Source organism: Parasteatoda tepidariorum, chromosome X2 (assembly GCF_043381705.1).
Source record: "Parasteatoda tepidariorum isolate YZ-2023 chromosome X2, CAS_Ptep_4.0, whole genome shotgun sequence".
Lineage (NCBI taxonomy): Eukaryota > Metazoa > Arthropoda > Arachnida > Araneae > Theridiidae > Parasteatoda > Parasteatoda tepidariorum.
In genome coordinates, this window is record NC_092215.1 from 52,541,918 (window position 1) to 52,555,890 (window position 13,973).

Here is a 13,973-nt window from a genome sequence, read left to right on the forward strand (position 1 = left end):
TCGTCAATGTGGTGCAATATATATATATCCTTGAGGCAAATTGCTAATCGGTTTTATAATAACGCCAACAACTCTTTTACTCACTCCTTTTAACCACACATTTGTTATAAGTTTCAACGTATCGAATTTTATCAAACATATAACAATTTCAAAACATCATTTTAAACATCTTCACGTTCTATATTTGATCGGCTTGAGATTTGCATATTTGTTCGCGGATAATTTGCGTCGGTAAATTTGATCCCAGCAACTCTGTCAACAAATCGCGAAAAGCTCATATGGATTCCAAAATGAATCGTTCAGCTTTTGAGATCAAAGGCCTGCTGTCATTTTAAATGCTGCTCACATATATATGTATACGTTGCTTTCGATGTAAAGTTACCTCAAACGTTAGACTTGAAAGTTTTGATTCAAAACAGTAATGCAATTCTTGGAGATATTCATGGCATTGAGGCTATTGTTGATGAAATGTTGGCAATATTTTCACTAAATTTCGCCTTTTTGAAATGAATTCATGAATAAGAGGGCAGAAGTTGATGTATGTTTAAAAGAGTTCATTTGCAATAATTATTTTAGTTAAACGCATCAATATATATTGACGTTGAATAGTTGCATTAATTTGAATGCTCGTTTTATTTTTTAACGTATAATGGTTCAAATATATAGATTTCTGAATTACCTTTAACTTTTTATTTATATTGCAGTTCAAGTAATCTTAAACATTTGATTAGTAATTATTTTTTTGAAAAATATATCAAATGAAATGTCCAGGATTGTTTCTTACACTAAAGCACTTTAAAAAATTAAAGAAAAAAAAATATTGGAACCTTTAAGCATGTGCATTATTAATGAAAAAGTGAAATTATTTTGATTAGTATATTTTTTCAGAAAAGATATATTTGAGATGTTTTAATTTTAAATAAGAAATATTTATAACTTTAGGTATTACTAGTAAGACCCATTTCACAATCAAAAGTTATTATTTGAGAACTGCCATATTTAGCATTCTAGAAGGAAGATATTTTGATACAAATTCGGGACTTTAGGATGGGATTTAGCTTTTAATGACTTTTAAGGCTTTCATGCTTTTTGTGCAAGTTTCAAAAATTACCAAACAAAGCTCTTCTAATCCAGTAAAAGAGGAGTTGTAGCTCGGCTTTAAGGGGCATCCAGGGAATACTATTGAAGGATCAGCTTAGGCCAAATCCTCAATTCTCTTTTCAAAGAGTGTTTTAAAAATCACTTCAATTCCTTTGTTTATTTTCTTTTGGTTCCAGTTTCTTTTAATGGTAACAAAGTTGAAATTTTTCGGTGAAAATTTTATTCCTAAATCATCATAAACTGGACAGATAGTAAGTATGTGCTCGATATCTTCATAACTCTTGCAAACTTTACAGTTCGGGTCTTTCCCGAACAATTTTGACTGATAACTACCCTGGGCTCCATGGTTGGTTAAAAATTTATTGATATAGAAGTTGGAGTAGAATTTTCGATTACTGACTTTTGGGAAAAATTGGTAAGTGAGTCGGCCCTAAGTATTATTGTTAGCCCATCTTTGCTGCCATGTTGAAAGGTTATTCTTCATAAGTTCTCTTCTTGCTATCTGTTTTGATGGTAAGTCATATAGATCTATTGGTGATTTGTGACATGCTAATTTGGCCTGTCTGTCAGCTTCTTCATCGCCCTCATATCCTTTGTGGGCTTTAATCCAGTGGAATTCAGTAATATTGTTGTAAGTATTTATTATTGTTGTAGGTAAGAGGCATTGTAAGCTTAAATCTAGTGATTAAGCAATTTTATACTATTCTCTGATGTTGAGATTTTTCAGCAAGTTCGAATCCATTATTTAGAGCGTGCGTTACTATGATAACTTCTCCAGCTACCAGGATTCTCGTTGTAGAAAAAAAAACTTACTAAGGATTTAAGTGTATGAATTAGGCAATGCAAATTCTCTTATGTTCAGATTCTTCATCAAGTTCGCCCCCACAATCTTCAGGGTCATTGTAATGACCTCTCCAGCAACCATGTTTCTCGTTATAGAAAGAAAAACTTATTAAGGATTTAAGTTTATAAATTTGGTATCCAATTATCTTATGTTGAGATTCTACAGCAAATTCGAACCCACAATCCACAAGGTCACTGCAATGACCTCTCTAGCTGCCATTTTTTTCTTTATATGATGACTTAGTATGGATTTCAGTGTATGAGTTAGTAAGCAATTTTTTTTATGTTGAAATTCTTCATTAACTTCGTGATTCGAACCCAAGCTCTTCAGTATCCCTGTAATGATTTTTCCGGCCACACCAATACTCCTTAGACTAAAACTTGCTGGGGAATTTTATTTATAAATTATATGTTGGCCTTAATAGAATTCGAAGGGAAATAATCGTCAATTACTAAATATATTACATTTGGTTTGTAATAGTAAAGCAATAATAAAATATTTGATATGAGGTAGTATTTGTAAAAATTGTTAACTCCGGATAGTATATGTTTGATTTTATCACTACATAGCATAAATACGATATATGTTATTTGAAATTTTACAAAATAAATTTGATTTTTCTTATTTTTAGTAAAAGTTGAAGGGGGGGGGGAAATAAGGGGTATCTAATGATGAAGGAGAAAGGAAAACAGTTTTAAAATATTTGATATGAGGTAGTATTTTTAAGAGTTGTTAACGTAGGATAGTATATGTTTGATTTTGTCACTACATAGCATAAAGAATATAGATGTTATTTGAAGTTTCACAAAATAAAATCTTATTTTTCTCATTTTTTGTAAAAGTTGAAGGGGGAAAAAAATAAGGGGTATCAAATGATAAAGAAGGAAGGAAATCGGAGTAGGATCGAGGGAGGGGAAGGGCCGAGGGTATTTGTCCAATCGTTGTGTTCCGGGAAATATCGATTTCTAACTGCTATCCAATGTTTCTGGTCAGCGAACCAAAGATAGGATGCCTCGAGCATACCAATTTCTATGCCCCCCTCCCTTCTTTTCAATTCTATCTCCTTTGCCCCTCTTACTTTTTCTTCATTTTATTCTTCTCAGAGTAATCGAAAAGAAGACTGAAACGAAAGCTATTTTTTTGGCGTTCTATTGTTATCACTTTTGTGTTTCAAAATTTAATTGTATTTAGAAAACACTAATGTTACATTAACAATACTGGATTAAGTTTAATGTTGTTAGTAGGCCATTAAGCTAATTAAAACACTGTAAAAAATCGATACTCAAATATCACTAAACTTTCCTTGTTATCGACGAAACCGTTTCGTGACATATACGCTGAGCAAATCTTTCGTCAATGTGGTGCAATAACTATCGTCACTTCTTTGTGTAAATTAATTTTGACAAATTTGTAAATTAAATTAGTTTAAAGAAATATTTCGTCATTTTACTTTTTACCAAAAAAATAATAAATAAACTAAGATGTCTAACGTATCTTACTTTCATTTTAACGTGGGCACCTTGTAGGCGGAATATTGTCGTCCTAACAACACAAGAAGGGCAGATAGAACAGAGAGATAAATTACTATCATGCCCGAAATAGGATTCGATACCGAGATTCTCCTGGTAAGAGTCCAACATCTTGACCACCATACAGTTCAGTCGGTTTGCTTTGTCCTTTTTTTATCGTCTACTTTTCATTCTAGTTAACAATCACCCAAAATGCATTACAATGATGTTTCGAGTTGAGAAAATCTTTTGGTCATAGATTTGAGAGTTCACGTTTCGTCACAAATCACGTGATTTCGTGACGTTATAGAGGTGCATAGTTGAGCAAAGTTATTGTACAAATTGAAAAATTGGAAGGATACGATTGTAATTTTTAAATTTATCGACTTGTCGTTGAATGGTTTGTCTAAAACAATTTAAAAAATTTAGAGTTTCACTTTCAAAAGCCTTACCGTTTGTGTCAGAAAAAATAGTGAGAAATTTTAATTCTAAATCAACAGTGCTTTAAGAGATAAAATTATTGTTATAGATGGAGGGTGGCCATAATGTAATGGCTCTTCGGTGTGTATATATATATATATATATATATATTTTTTTTCCTATTGACTAAAATTTCTTTTATCCCTATTTTTGATATTAGGCAAAAGTTAGCATAAAACTTTTATTTCATAGTACCTGCTGATTTTTTTTCTTTTTGCAGCCAGCTGTGTTACATATAGTATTTCAACNTATATATATATATATTACAGCAGTCGTCCTTTGGAAGGCATATGACTCTTTACTGAGAGTAAAATGTATTATGATTTTTCAGTTTAATTAAATTAGTATGATTTTTTCAAATTTTAAACTAAAAATTTTACAGTTTAACATTTGAAAAAATAAAAATAGTAACACCATACACTTTTTCCGCAATATAGAACAGATCGTTTCGAAGTTTATTAAAATATTATTATTATTCTAATGTTGCATGCTTTTTCTCTCTTATTGTATAGAAGGAATAACAAACTAATTTTTCTATCAAAATTCATACAATAACAGCATAAGCAATACAAAACTTTTTCGATTGTTTGATTTACATAGCATTAGGAATCGGTCAAACAAAGAAGTTCTCCATAATACATATACAATCGATTTAATTCAGAAGTAAATGCTAAAGTCTATGCTAAGAAAAAAATAAATGAAAAAAAGAAGAAAAAGATAGCTTTGAAATAGTGTTAAGAGACGTATTGCGTGGACAAACCGTCCATTTACATTTTAGATGATATTGATTTTGGCCAAAATGAAACACAACAACTAGTCCATGAATAGGACTAGCATGTTCTACCCGCAGTACAATGTTTGGTGAACTCTAATTACTTTTTGAAGTAAAAGAATGAACGAATCAGTGAAAACAGAAATCTATAATGGTATTTTTTATAAACTTCCATATTTACTTCTTGTGTAAACAACTAAGTTTATTTTATGCATTTTGGTTTCTGTATTAATGAAAAATTACATCGAAAGCGTAAAGACACGGAAAGTCATTTCTGTTTACGTTACGTTTCCTTTTGTAAAAAGTACTTCTTTTTTTTTATCTGAGTTATTTAGAAGTACTAGCAATGTTTAAACTTATAATGATCGCGCTATCTGTAGATTAATAACACCTGAACAAAAAGGTATTTAATGCAAACTTTTAAGCAACACTCGGAACAGAATTATGTAAATAATGCACAAGATAACTTTTTTACTAAATCGAAAAACATTTGAAATGACAAGAAAATTGAACGCAAAAATTTTATTTGTTTTTTTTCTGTTGCTTGCGTAATAGTTTTTAGTTTTAATTATTATAACAGTTTGTGATTAGTTAAACATTGTTGAGTTTGTGTTTAGTTATAACAAGAAATGCTAATTTATTCTTAATAACATGCGTAGAAAAATATTAAATATTGTTCTAAGCAAATTAATTTAAATACTTTGTAAGATTTTTCTGTACTTACAAAAGAGAGTGACGGAGAAAAATAATAATAACTTTTACCAATTTTATTATTTCATCGATGTTATTTAATTGATATATGCATGTTAAGAGTGTGGTAATATTTTTAAAAGCACAATGCATTTCATCTTTGTTTTGTTAACTACGCATAGTCATCCAAGTATTGCACATTTGTTTTTTAATTATATTTTGAGAACAATTAAGCACTTAGTGCCCGTATNCCGTATAGTGCCAAAAAAAAAGCATTTCCTAAGTTTAATGAAAATAAAGAGTCAAAGAACATGAGAATAATTTTAAGCAAATAATGCGAAAAAATATTATGATCTTTTGCGTTCTAGGGGTGCATTAAGAAAATCCAGCATTAATTGCTCATCACCCTTCAGTTGATACATTGATTACATAGAAAGCAATTAAACATTTAATACTTGGTACTACGTATAAATAGAGCAAAACATCGTGAATAAAGCAGAAAAAGACGTACAAAAATCTTTTTGTTCTTTTATTTTTTATTATTTTATGTATTTTTTTAATTTTTTTTTTAAATCCAGTATTTAATACGTCAATTTCTTAGCAGTTAGCTGACAAAACGAATTCACGTTAAAAAGGTAATATCAAACACTATCCAATTAGTAGTCAAATATATCACATTCTTAAAATCAAAGCAATATCATCCTTTTCGTTAAATATGTATTTCCCGAAACCGAGTAAAATTTTGCTGCGGAGGTGACATAGAGGATAGAGTGCTCGTCTTCCAATGATACGACCCAGGTTCGAATCCCAGTGATTGCTGGTGAATATGAATTCTGCTTTTGGCACACACCGACCACAGCGCTGACATAAAATATCATCAGTGATAGAGACTAGTTTGTCTTAATTCTTCATTCTGGAGTTCCCTTGTCTTCCGGGTTGAGTACAAAATAACAAGGCAACAAAGTCGAACATTTACTGTCGTAAGCTCAAAATTGTGTAGTCTGCTAAATATCGGTTAGTCATAATTATACATGTAATAGACTGAATGTAATGTGATAGGGCTTAAAAATACAACTTAACGTTCTTCTACTTATTTGCTTTTTGGATCATTAAGTTGAATCTATTTTTTAAATATCCCATGCAATAGTTTGTTTTTAACATTCTTAATAAAAGTTTAACACAAAATTAGCAAAAAGTTCAAAAATATCTAAAGGAAATATAAATTTATCGACCCAGCGTCCTTAAGGAAAATAGAAATCTGATCTTCGCCAAATGATTCAAAACTTTTTTTAAAAAAAATTTTAGTTATTGAGTTATAATTTTAGTGAAAGTTTTTTTTTTCAATCAAAATATTTTCAATCTATATAATTTTTTCAAATGAAAATAATTCTAAAAATTTAATCTTCTTGCATAAATAAACGTATAATGTTGTGAATGAAATTTTCCTGACTACAAAACAATAATTTCATAAAACATTCTTTAAATTGATTCCTTATAGAAAAATATGCTTTTAAAAACATAATTATTTCTAAAATTGCATCAATCAAGTGAGCAACACCTCTATAATCTGTAAAACCCAATGTTGAAACAATGCAAACAAATAAATAAAGAGAGATTGAAATAGACTTAACATAATCGCTAAAATATCGATTCCTACCCATTGAAAAGCACTTTAAAAGGATGTCTATTCTTGGAGGGTTTTTTTTCTTTTCTTTTTTTTTCCCCAGCAATTTTATTATATTCACATTTAAATTTCAAAATTCTCAAATATGAATTGCTTTATTACTTAGTTTCAGATTATGACACAATTGAACAATTTTTTTAATAATGATATAAGTATTCACGATTTTTTTAAACATTGAAATAATTACTCATTTCTTTTTCTTTGAATTTTAACTTAGTTATTGATGACTTTTTTTGAATTATGACATAATTGTAGATTATATCGTATTTGAAAGGAATTAACCGATTAATTAAATTTAAGGCGTAAAAATGTTTAGAAAACTTATGGAAATTTATGTTAATTATCAGAATATAACTATCAATTGTGAAATACGTTTTATGAATGAAATTTCAATTTGTAATTTAGAAGCGAAATTTGAGTTTCTTTTGCATAGAAAAGTAATTTATAGCTGTTTTGAATTATTACAAAACAATTTTTTTTTTTTAAAAATTTACGTGATTATATATTTATTTTTCATTGCAAAAAGCAACAAAAATAAAAAATTATTTTTCATCATTACAAAACAATTCCCTGACAAAACAAGAGTTAAAATGAGAAATTGATGATAGGAAATATACTTTTCTCTGAAATTATTCTAAAATTGATTTTGATTAGTCATTGGTAATTGAGTAAACAAAACCTCCTTTTTAATCTATAAGGTCCATTGTCGAAACAATGCATAAAAAATAATAAAAAAATCCCGAGAACGTATTTAATACGCAAACAATCTAGAGTTAATCAACTGTTTTGTGAATATCTGTTCGTAAAGATGATATGCATAGGTTATTTATCTTATAATAAAAGACATAAAGAATAAAAGCGTTAATCACTACAAGAAAGATGAATAGTAAATTATTAATGAGCTTCCAACTTGATATTCAAAACCCTGGCATATAACCAATATTAGTTCTCAAACAAAAGAAAATAATAAAGAAAGACTTATAACGCTGCATAGAAAATTTTTTAGCATAATTCAAGTTAAGGTGGAAAAAAAGGCCTTAAAAGAATCCTGAGGGGCTAAAGTTTAATACTCTATTCGAAAACTAATTACAATTAGGCATAATCAAAAGCGCTCGGGTAAAAAAAGTATAAAAAGACTAATTTATTCTTCGCTTTCAGATTGGTTTCCGAACGAAAATAATAAAGAGCCTTTAAACGGAAGAAAAAGTATGAATGGAAATGGAGTTAAAAAAAAATGTAAAAAGAAAGCTCTTGGGCAAAAAGAATACGAAAAGTTATTAGGAAAAAAATATATTTGGTCGCCAAAAAAAGTCGACCATGAAAGAAGTAATCAAGGATAAAAAAATTCCCAACTTCTTTATAAGGAATAAAATAGAAGGAAGAAATATCAAACATTAAAAAGAAAAAAAAGGCAAAGTAGATAAGAAAAGAAAAGAAAACATTATTAGAAAAACTGCGTCTTGGAAAGAAAAAAAAAATCATTACGTTTAAAAAGAATAAAAGTTTTTTTTCCCCTTAGAGAAGGGAGAAAAGAAAAAAAAAACGGTGATTCTAAAAAATAAAAAAAAGCATATACGCTTAAAAAAAGATTATAGTCGGCTAAAAACGAAATTTTTTTAAGGGAAGAGGAAGATAAAAACAAATAAAATATAAAAAAAAGGAACAGAGTCGGCAAATACTTTACGAGATTTATTAATTGGCGCTACTCCCACACACACCTTCACCTTTTCTAAACTTCTATTTGGTTCTAGAGACATCTATATTCTCAGGAGATGCTGAAGATAAAGCTAGCTAGTTCACAACTTTTTTTCAATTTAAAACATTTTTTTTTTCCTCCTCAGTTTTTCCCAGGATCTCCCCACGCAGACGACAACAATGGCTAGGAGCACGGGCGGTGTCTTCGGCTTTATAATAACAAGCTTCCCTTGTAGACTATTTTTATTAAAACTTTAAAGTTTATTGATGAGAGTGAACTTCCCTAATTTTTCTCTTGTTTATCTTTCTCACAGAGGGTTCGAACGCCAATCACCTGTTGGAAGTTAAAATGAATCCCTCCCGCCAACCGCAAAGGCGCGTGACCAGATTACAAGGGAGCTTCGTTGATTGGCTCAACGAAAAGAATTCTGCGGTCCCCTTGAACTGCGTTTAAAATCAGCAAACTTGAGTCAGCTAAATGGAAAGTATTGTTCCTCTTTAACTTTCTTGTTCTTTTTCGAAAGTATTCTCTTCTAAACCCTTCCCTCCCCCGCATTCTGCCATCATCATCATCAACAACAGCTCCATTCTGGATTGATGAAATTTCCGAATAGACAACATACGAAGATCTGTAATGAGGCGTGATAAAGCTCTTTGATTTTTTGCTGCCCCCACCGGGTAGAATATACTGGTATATGCTGATTTTGCTCACAACCGTCAGCAATCAGTAGCAGGTAATGCAGCGGGAAAGTGGATTAAGTTTGAATGCATCTATAAAATCTACCATGCTGTGCTATTGAGATTAGTTCTTCATATTACACTGCTTCGTTTTGAATCAAATTCACTTCTATCAACTGGAACCTTACTTTGAGTTATAACTAATTCTTTATAAATAAGGTTTTTAGTAGACATTGGCGATAATGAAGCTCAAAAGCTGCATTTCTAAAATCTTATTCTATTTTAGCTAATAACAAATTAAGATTATTTTGCTTTCAAAATGAAAGCAATATGACTATTTTTAGAAGCCCATTGACAAGTAAATAGCATCAGAAGTCAGAAGAGGGAAGCTTGATCAACTATCATCTCCCTGAAAGGCTATTTTATTTTTTATTTTATAACAATCGTTGAACAGCCCACCCAATTTTGAGTTTATGACTACCAAAGCTTAACTCCGTAGAGGTATAGTATTTTCTCTCCGTATAAGGAATTTACTCCGTATAGTGAATACTTTTTGGATATAAAATTCACTATAATTATTGGATTGGGTTTAAAATTCACTATACGGATATGGTTCACCATATAGTGAATTTTGAACCTAATCCAGAAGACAAGGGAACTCTTAAATCATGTAATGAGAGAAATGTGCCTCCGTGGGGAACTTTTTTGACAGTACTAATCCACATTTGCGTAACATGTAGAGAAAAACCACAAAACTCTCCCATTGTTAGCCTCATGGAAAGGGAACTCTAACCCATGATCCTTCGACAACTGAGGATATTTTACGTCAGCGCTTTTTGTCGGTACTAGCCGGGTGTGGAATTCATACCGATCAGCAAGTACTGAGATTTGAATCCGGGACACCTCATTGGGAGGCTAGTGCTCTATTCCCTGAGCTACCACGGCTTCTTGGAAAGCTGTTTATTAATTTAAACTGTTCTCTGCGACGATGTTTTGTTTTTATTATTATTATTATGTAAAATAATTTTTTATTCGTTATATTTTATATGCATGCATATAATATACTTATACGTAATCGAAATCAAGCAGATGAATAACGAAACTAAAGATTATACTTCAAATAATCTATTTTTGTCCTAAGAAATAATGTTAAAAAAACGTCTAATTAAAAATTAAGCTACTTAATTATAATTAACTGTTTTATGGTAAATTTGGATCAATAAATTGGCGGAATTGGAAGAATTTTGGTTGAATTGGCAGAAATTTAATTAAAAACTGTGCGTATATTATGAAGCATGATTACACTATTTTTTATACAGTCTCTTGTTTAGATTCTTCAAGAAAACAATTCTGGTGGTACTTTTACACTGAGAACTAACAGAATATAATGAAATTTAATGTGCTTGTGCATCTATGAAAACACCAAAAAACTCGGTAATTTTTAATGAAGAGCTTTAATTACTTTGGTAAAATTAGCAAAAATAAGGTTTTATAATATGTAAAAAAAAATATTTTAAAAATTGCAAATGTGATAAAATTTGATAATTTTATCATGATACCTTAGAGCATGGCTTAAAATCAATTTATTCGTCTAAATTTATTTTTCAGTTTCGTATTTTTTGCTAAATGAATGGAAATAAAAACTATAGTTTTGAAATCAAGAATTTTAGTTGAACAGCTGCCATATTAACAGAAAAATTACCAGATAATTGGTTTAAATATCGCATACTTTGGTTTTATTAACCAGAATTAGGTTTTTTTCCCTTTTTTTTTACCAGCAATGCCATTTTCTTACAGTACGGTAATTTTACCGAAATTTTAATATTTTTAGATCTTGAAATCTTTTGAAAAAAAAGTAATGAATTAGGAAGAAAATATGTTCTATAATATTTTTTTGAGCAATACACTAATTGTATGTTAAAACTCCTAAATGCCCATCCTACTAATCTAAAAAAAGCATTATCTCAAAATTTAAAATAAGTATTTGATCTAGGGATGCATAGCACATAACACCATCCGAACTGTGTAATGCAGAAGATGAGTAGGAAAAGTAGATTCGAAAATCTACTCGAATAGAATGTCCAAATTTCAGTGGTATATTATGACATTTTAATTTCGTCTATTCACAAAAAATCTTACATACATCAAATACACGGCAAGCTGACCTAGTTTTTCCTACAAATAGTCACGATGTGAACCATTAGTTATATGGTACTCCTCCAGCCTAAAGTCCAACTCTTCAAACACTTTGGTTAACAAGTCCACAGTATCTACACTTAGATAAATAACTGAAGAAGAATTAGATCTTTGGTTGGATGTGTACCATATAACTGGTAGTTTAACTCTTCCAACACATTGGTTACTAAGTTAAGAGTGTTCACACTTTAATTAACAATTGAAGAAGAGTTAGATTCTTGGTTGGATATGTACCGAATGTCTAATAGTGCACATTTAAAACACTTGTCTGTAAAACTAGGTTACTTTGCTTTTAATTTGATGTACAATTTGTTGCAATTAGTCTAAATCAGGCTGCTATAGTATACCATTTAAACTGAGACATTTTTTTTAAATATTTTGTACTGTATATATAATTAATGTTAATGATGCTTTAAATAAAGCAAAGCTGATATCGGTTACAATATAGTTTTATTTTATTAACCTTACTTTAAAATCTACCTGTTATAAGTGAAATTTTACAGAATTTTTTATCGACTCTATCAGCATTAGGACATCATTATTCACATGCTATCTAACTTTTTAAAAATATGAATGGAAAATTTTTAAAACGTTGTAACCGTTTTAACTTATAGCAAACAAATAACTTGTTATTAAGTCAACTAATAATCTAATAATTTGCTTATTTGAGCCTATTTATTGAACTTAGATTAATATTTTACTTTAGTACAAATTTAGTACTCTCTCTCTCTCTCTGCATATATATATATATATATGATCTTCTCAGCATATGCACGACATTTCCCAAGAAATCCAAGAATCGTAAAAAAAAGAGTAGAAAATAAGGTTCACTTTAAGGTTTAACAAAGACAAACGTAATGAGAAATCTCTCGATAGTTCTGGAGAACACTTCTTATAATACCATTCTATAAAATTTTATTCCGTTTTCTCGGATGGTTTACTCGCCAGGGGGCATATATTGGCAAAATTCTTCTCTAAATTTCATGTAATCATTAATTCAAACTTAACAAAATTCGATATTCCTGAATTTAGAGCTAAATATGATTTGATAAATTTTCTCTACTTAAGATATAGATTTTTTTTCAATGCATGTAAAATACTATTTTCTTACAGGTACTGGCAGAACTGAGAATGGATTCAAGAATAAATATTATGAAAAGAGGAAGACTTTATGCACTGAGTATAGTTATAAATCAAATCCAGACTGTTCTTCGTAATTAAGAATTATAGAAAAAAAGTGTTTGACATTATGAACAAGAAATAGCAAGCTGAAGAACAAGAAGATTTGCTCGAAAACTGAAAATGTAAATAATTCATACATTGTAGAAATATGCTTAACTTAAGAACATACTTTTATTCATTCCCTACCTATTTAAGTACAATTTATTTTATTTAATAAAATTTTTCAAAACATGCTTGTTACTTATTTGTTTTAATTTATGCAAAAGCATACGGGGGAAAAAAAACGGGTTTTTTTAACGATAGTATTAATCGCTTAAAATACATCTGCCATTTATAGTAGCCACATTTTTGGTGTTGAATTAGACAAAAACATTTTTACAGTTCATGTAGTCACATTTTTTACTTACTTTTTCACTGCAATAATTTTATTTATTATTTATTAATTTTTTGTTTGTTTGCTCAGAAACAGCATATATTTTCACGAGCAATAAAATCAATTCGATGGCTTCATCGCAAAACCGTTCGCTTAAAAACAAGTCCATTTTTAGAAATACATTCCCCTAATTCTTTCTAACGATTGTTGTGTTGTCAATTTTTTGTAATTTTATACAGGATGACTACAGTTCTGTACTTAAAAATTTATTAACTCGGCACCGAAAATGGTGGCAACTAAACACCAAAGTTTTTTTACTGCGTGTCTGTACTTTCATTTAATCCATATTTTGCCAAAAGGGCAAACGTTTGATTGTGATAAGAAGCCATGTTCCTCTATAAAAATAAGTAGAACTTTTGCATTTACACAAAGTGGATAATTTTTATCATAAAGCTACCACTTTTAACCCATTGTTCACAGCTAGTAAAACTGCTGGACCAGGATAACAGGTATACTAAGATTAGCGTAAAAAAATTGTAATATAAAAACATCAAATCCATAGAAAGATATCAATATCAGAAATATATTTTAGTGGCAGTAAACGTCTTAATTTTGCAAAGAAAGAAACTGAACAATTAAGTCATCTTTTATCTTTTTGAAGAAAAAGCACGTTTATACGAATTGGAATAGATGTTACTTTCACTTTTTCAAACAAGTTTTTCCTTATTTCTAAAAGCATTTGTTGCTAGAAAATATTGCTGAGAATTTGT

The 13,973-nt window shown here is 29.6% G+C and overlaps 1 long non-coding RNA gene across 1 annotated transcript in view; it reads left to right on the plus strand.

Moving 5' to 3' along the window:
• LOC122268953 (uncharacterized) overlaps positions 1-13,063 on the plus strand; it is an 84,642-nt gene extending 71,579 nt beyond the window's left edge. The window contains exon 2 of the long non-coding RNA XR_006224814.2: positions 12,762-13,063. This is a non-coding gene — a long non-coding RNA (uncharacterized lncRNA). The remainder of the gene's footprint in view (positions 1-12,761) is intronic.
• Positions 13,064-13,973: the final 910 nt, after the last annotated feature.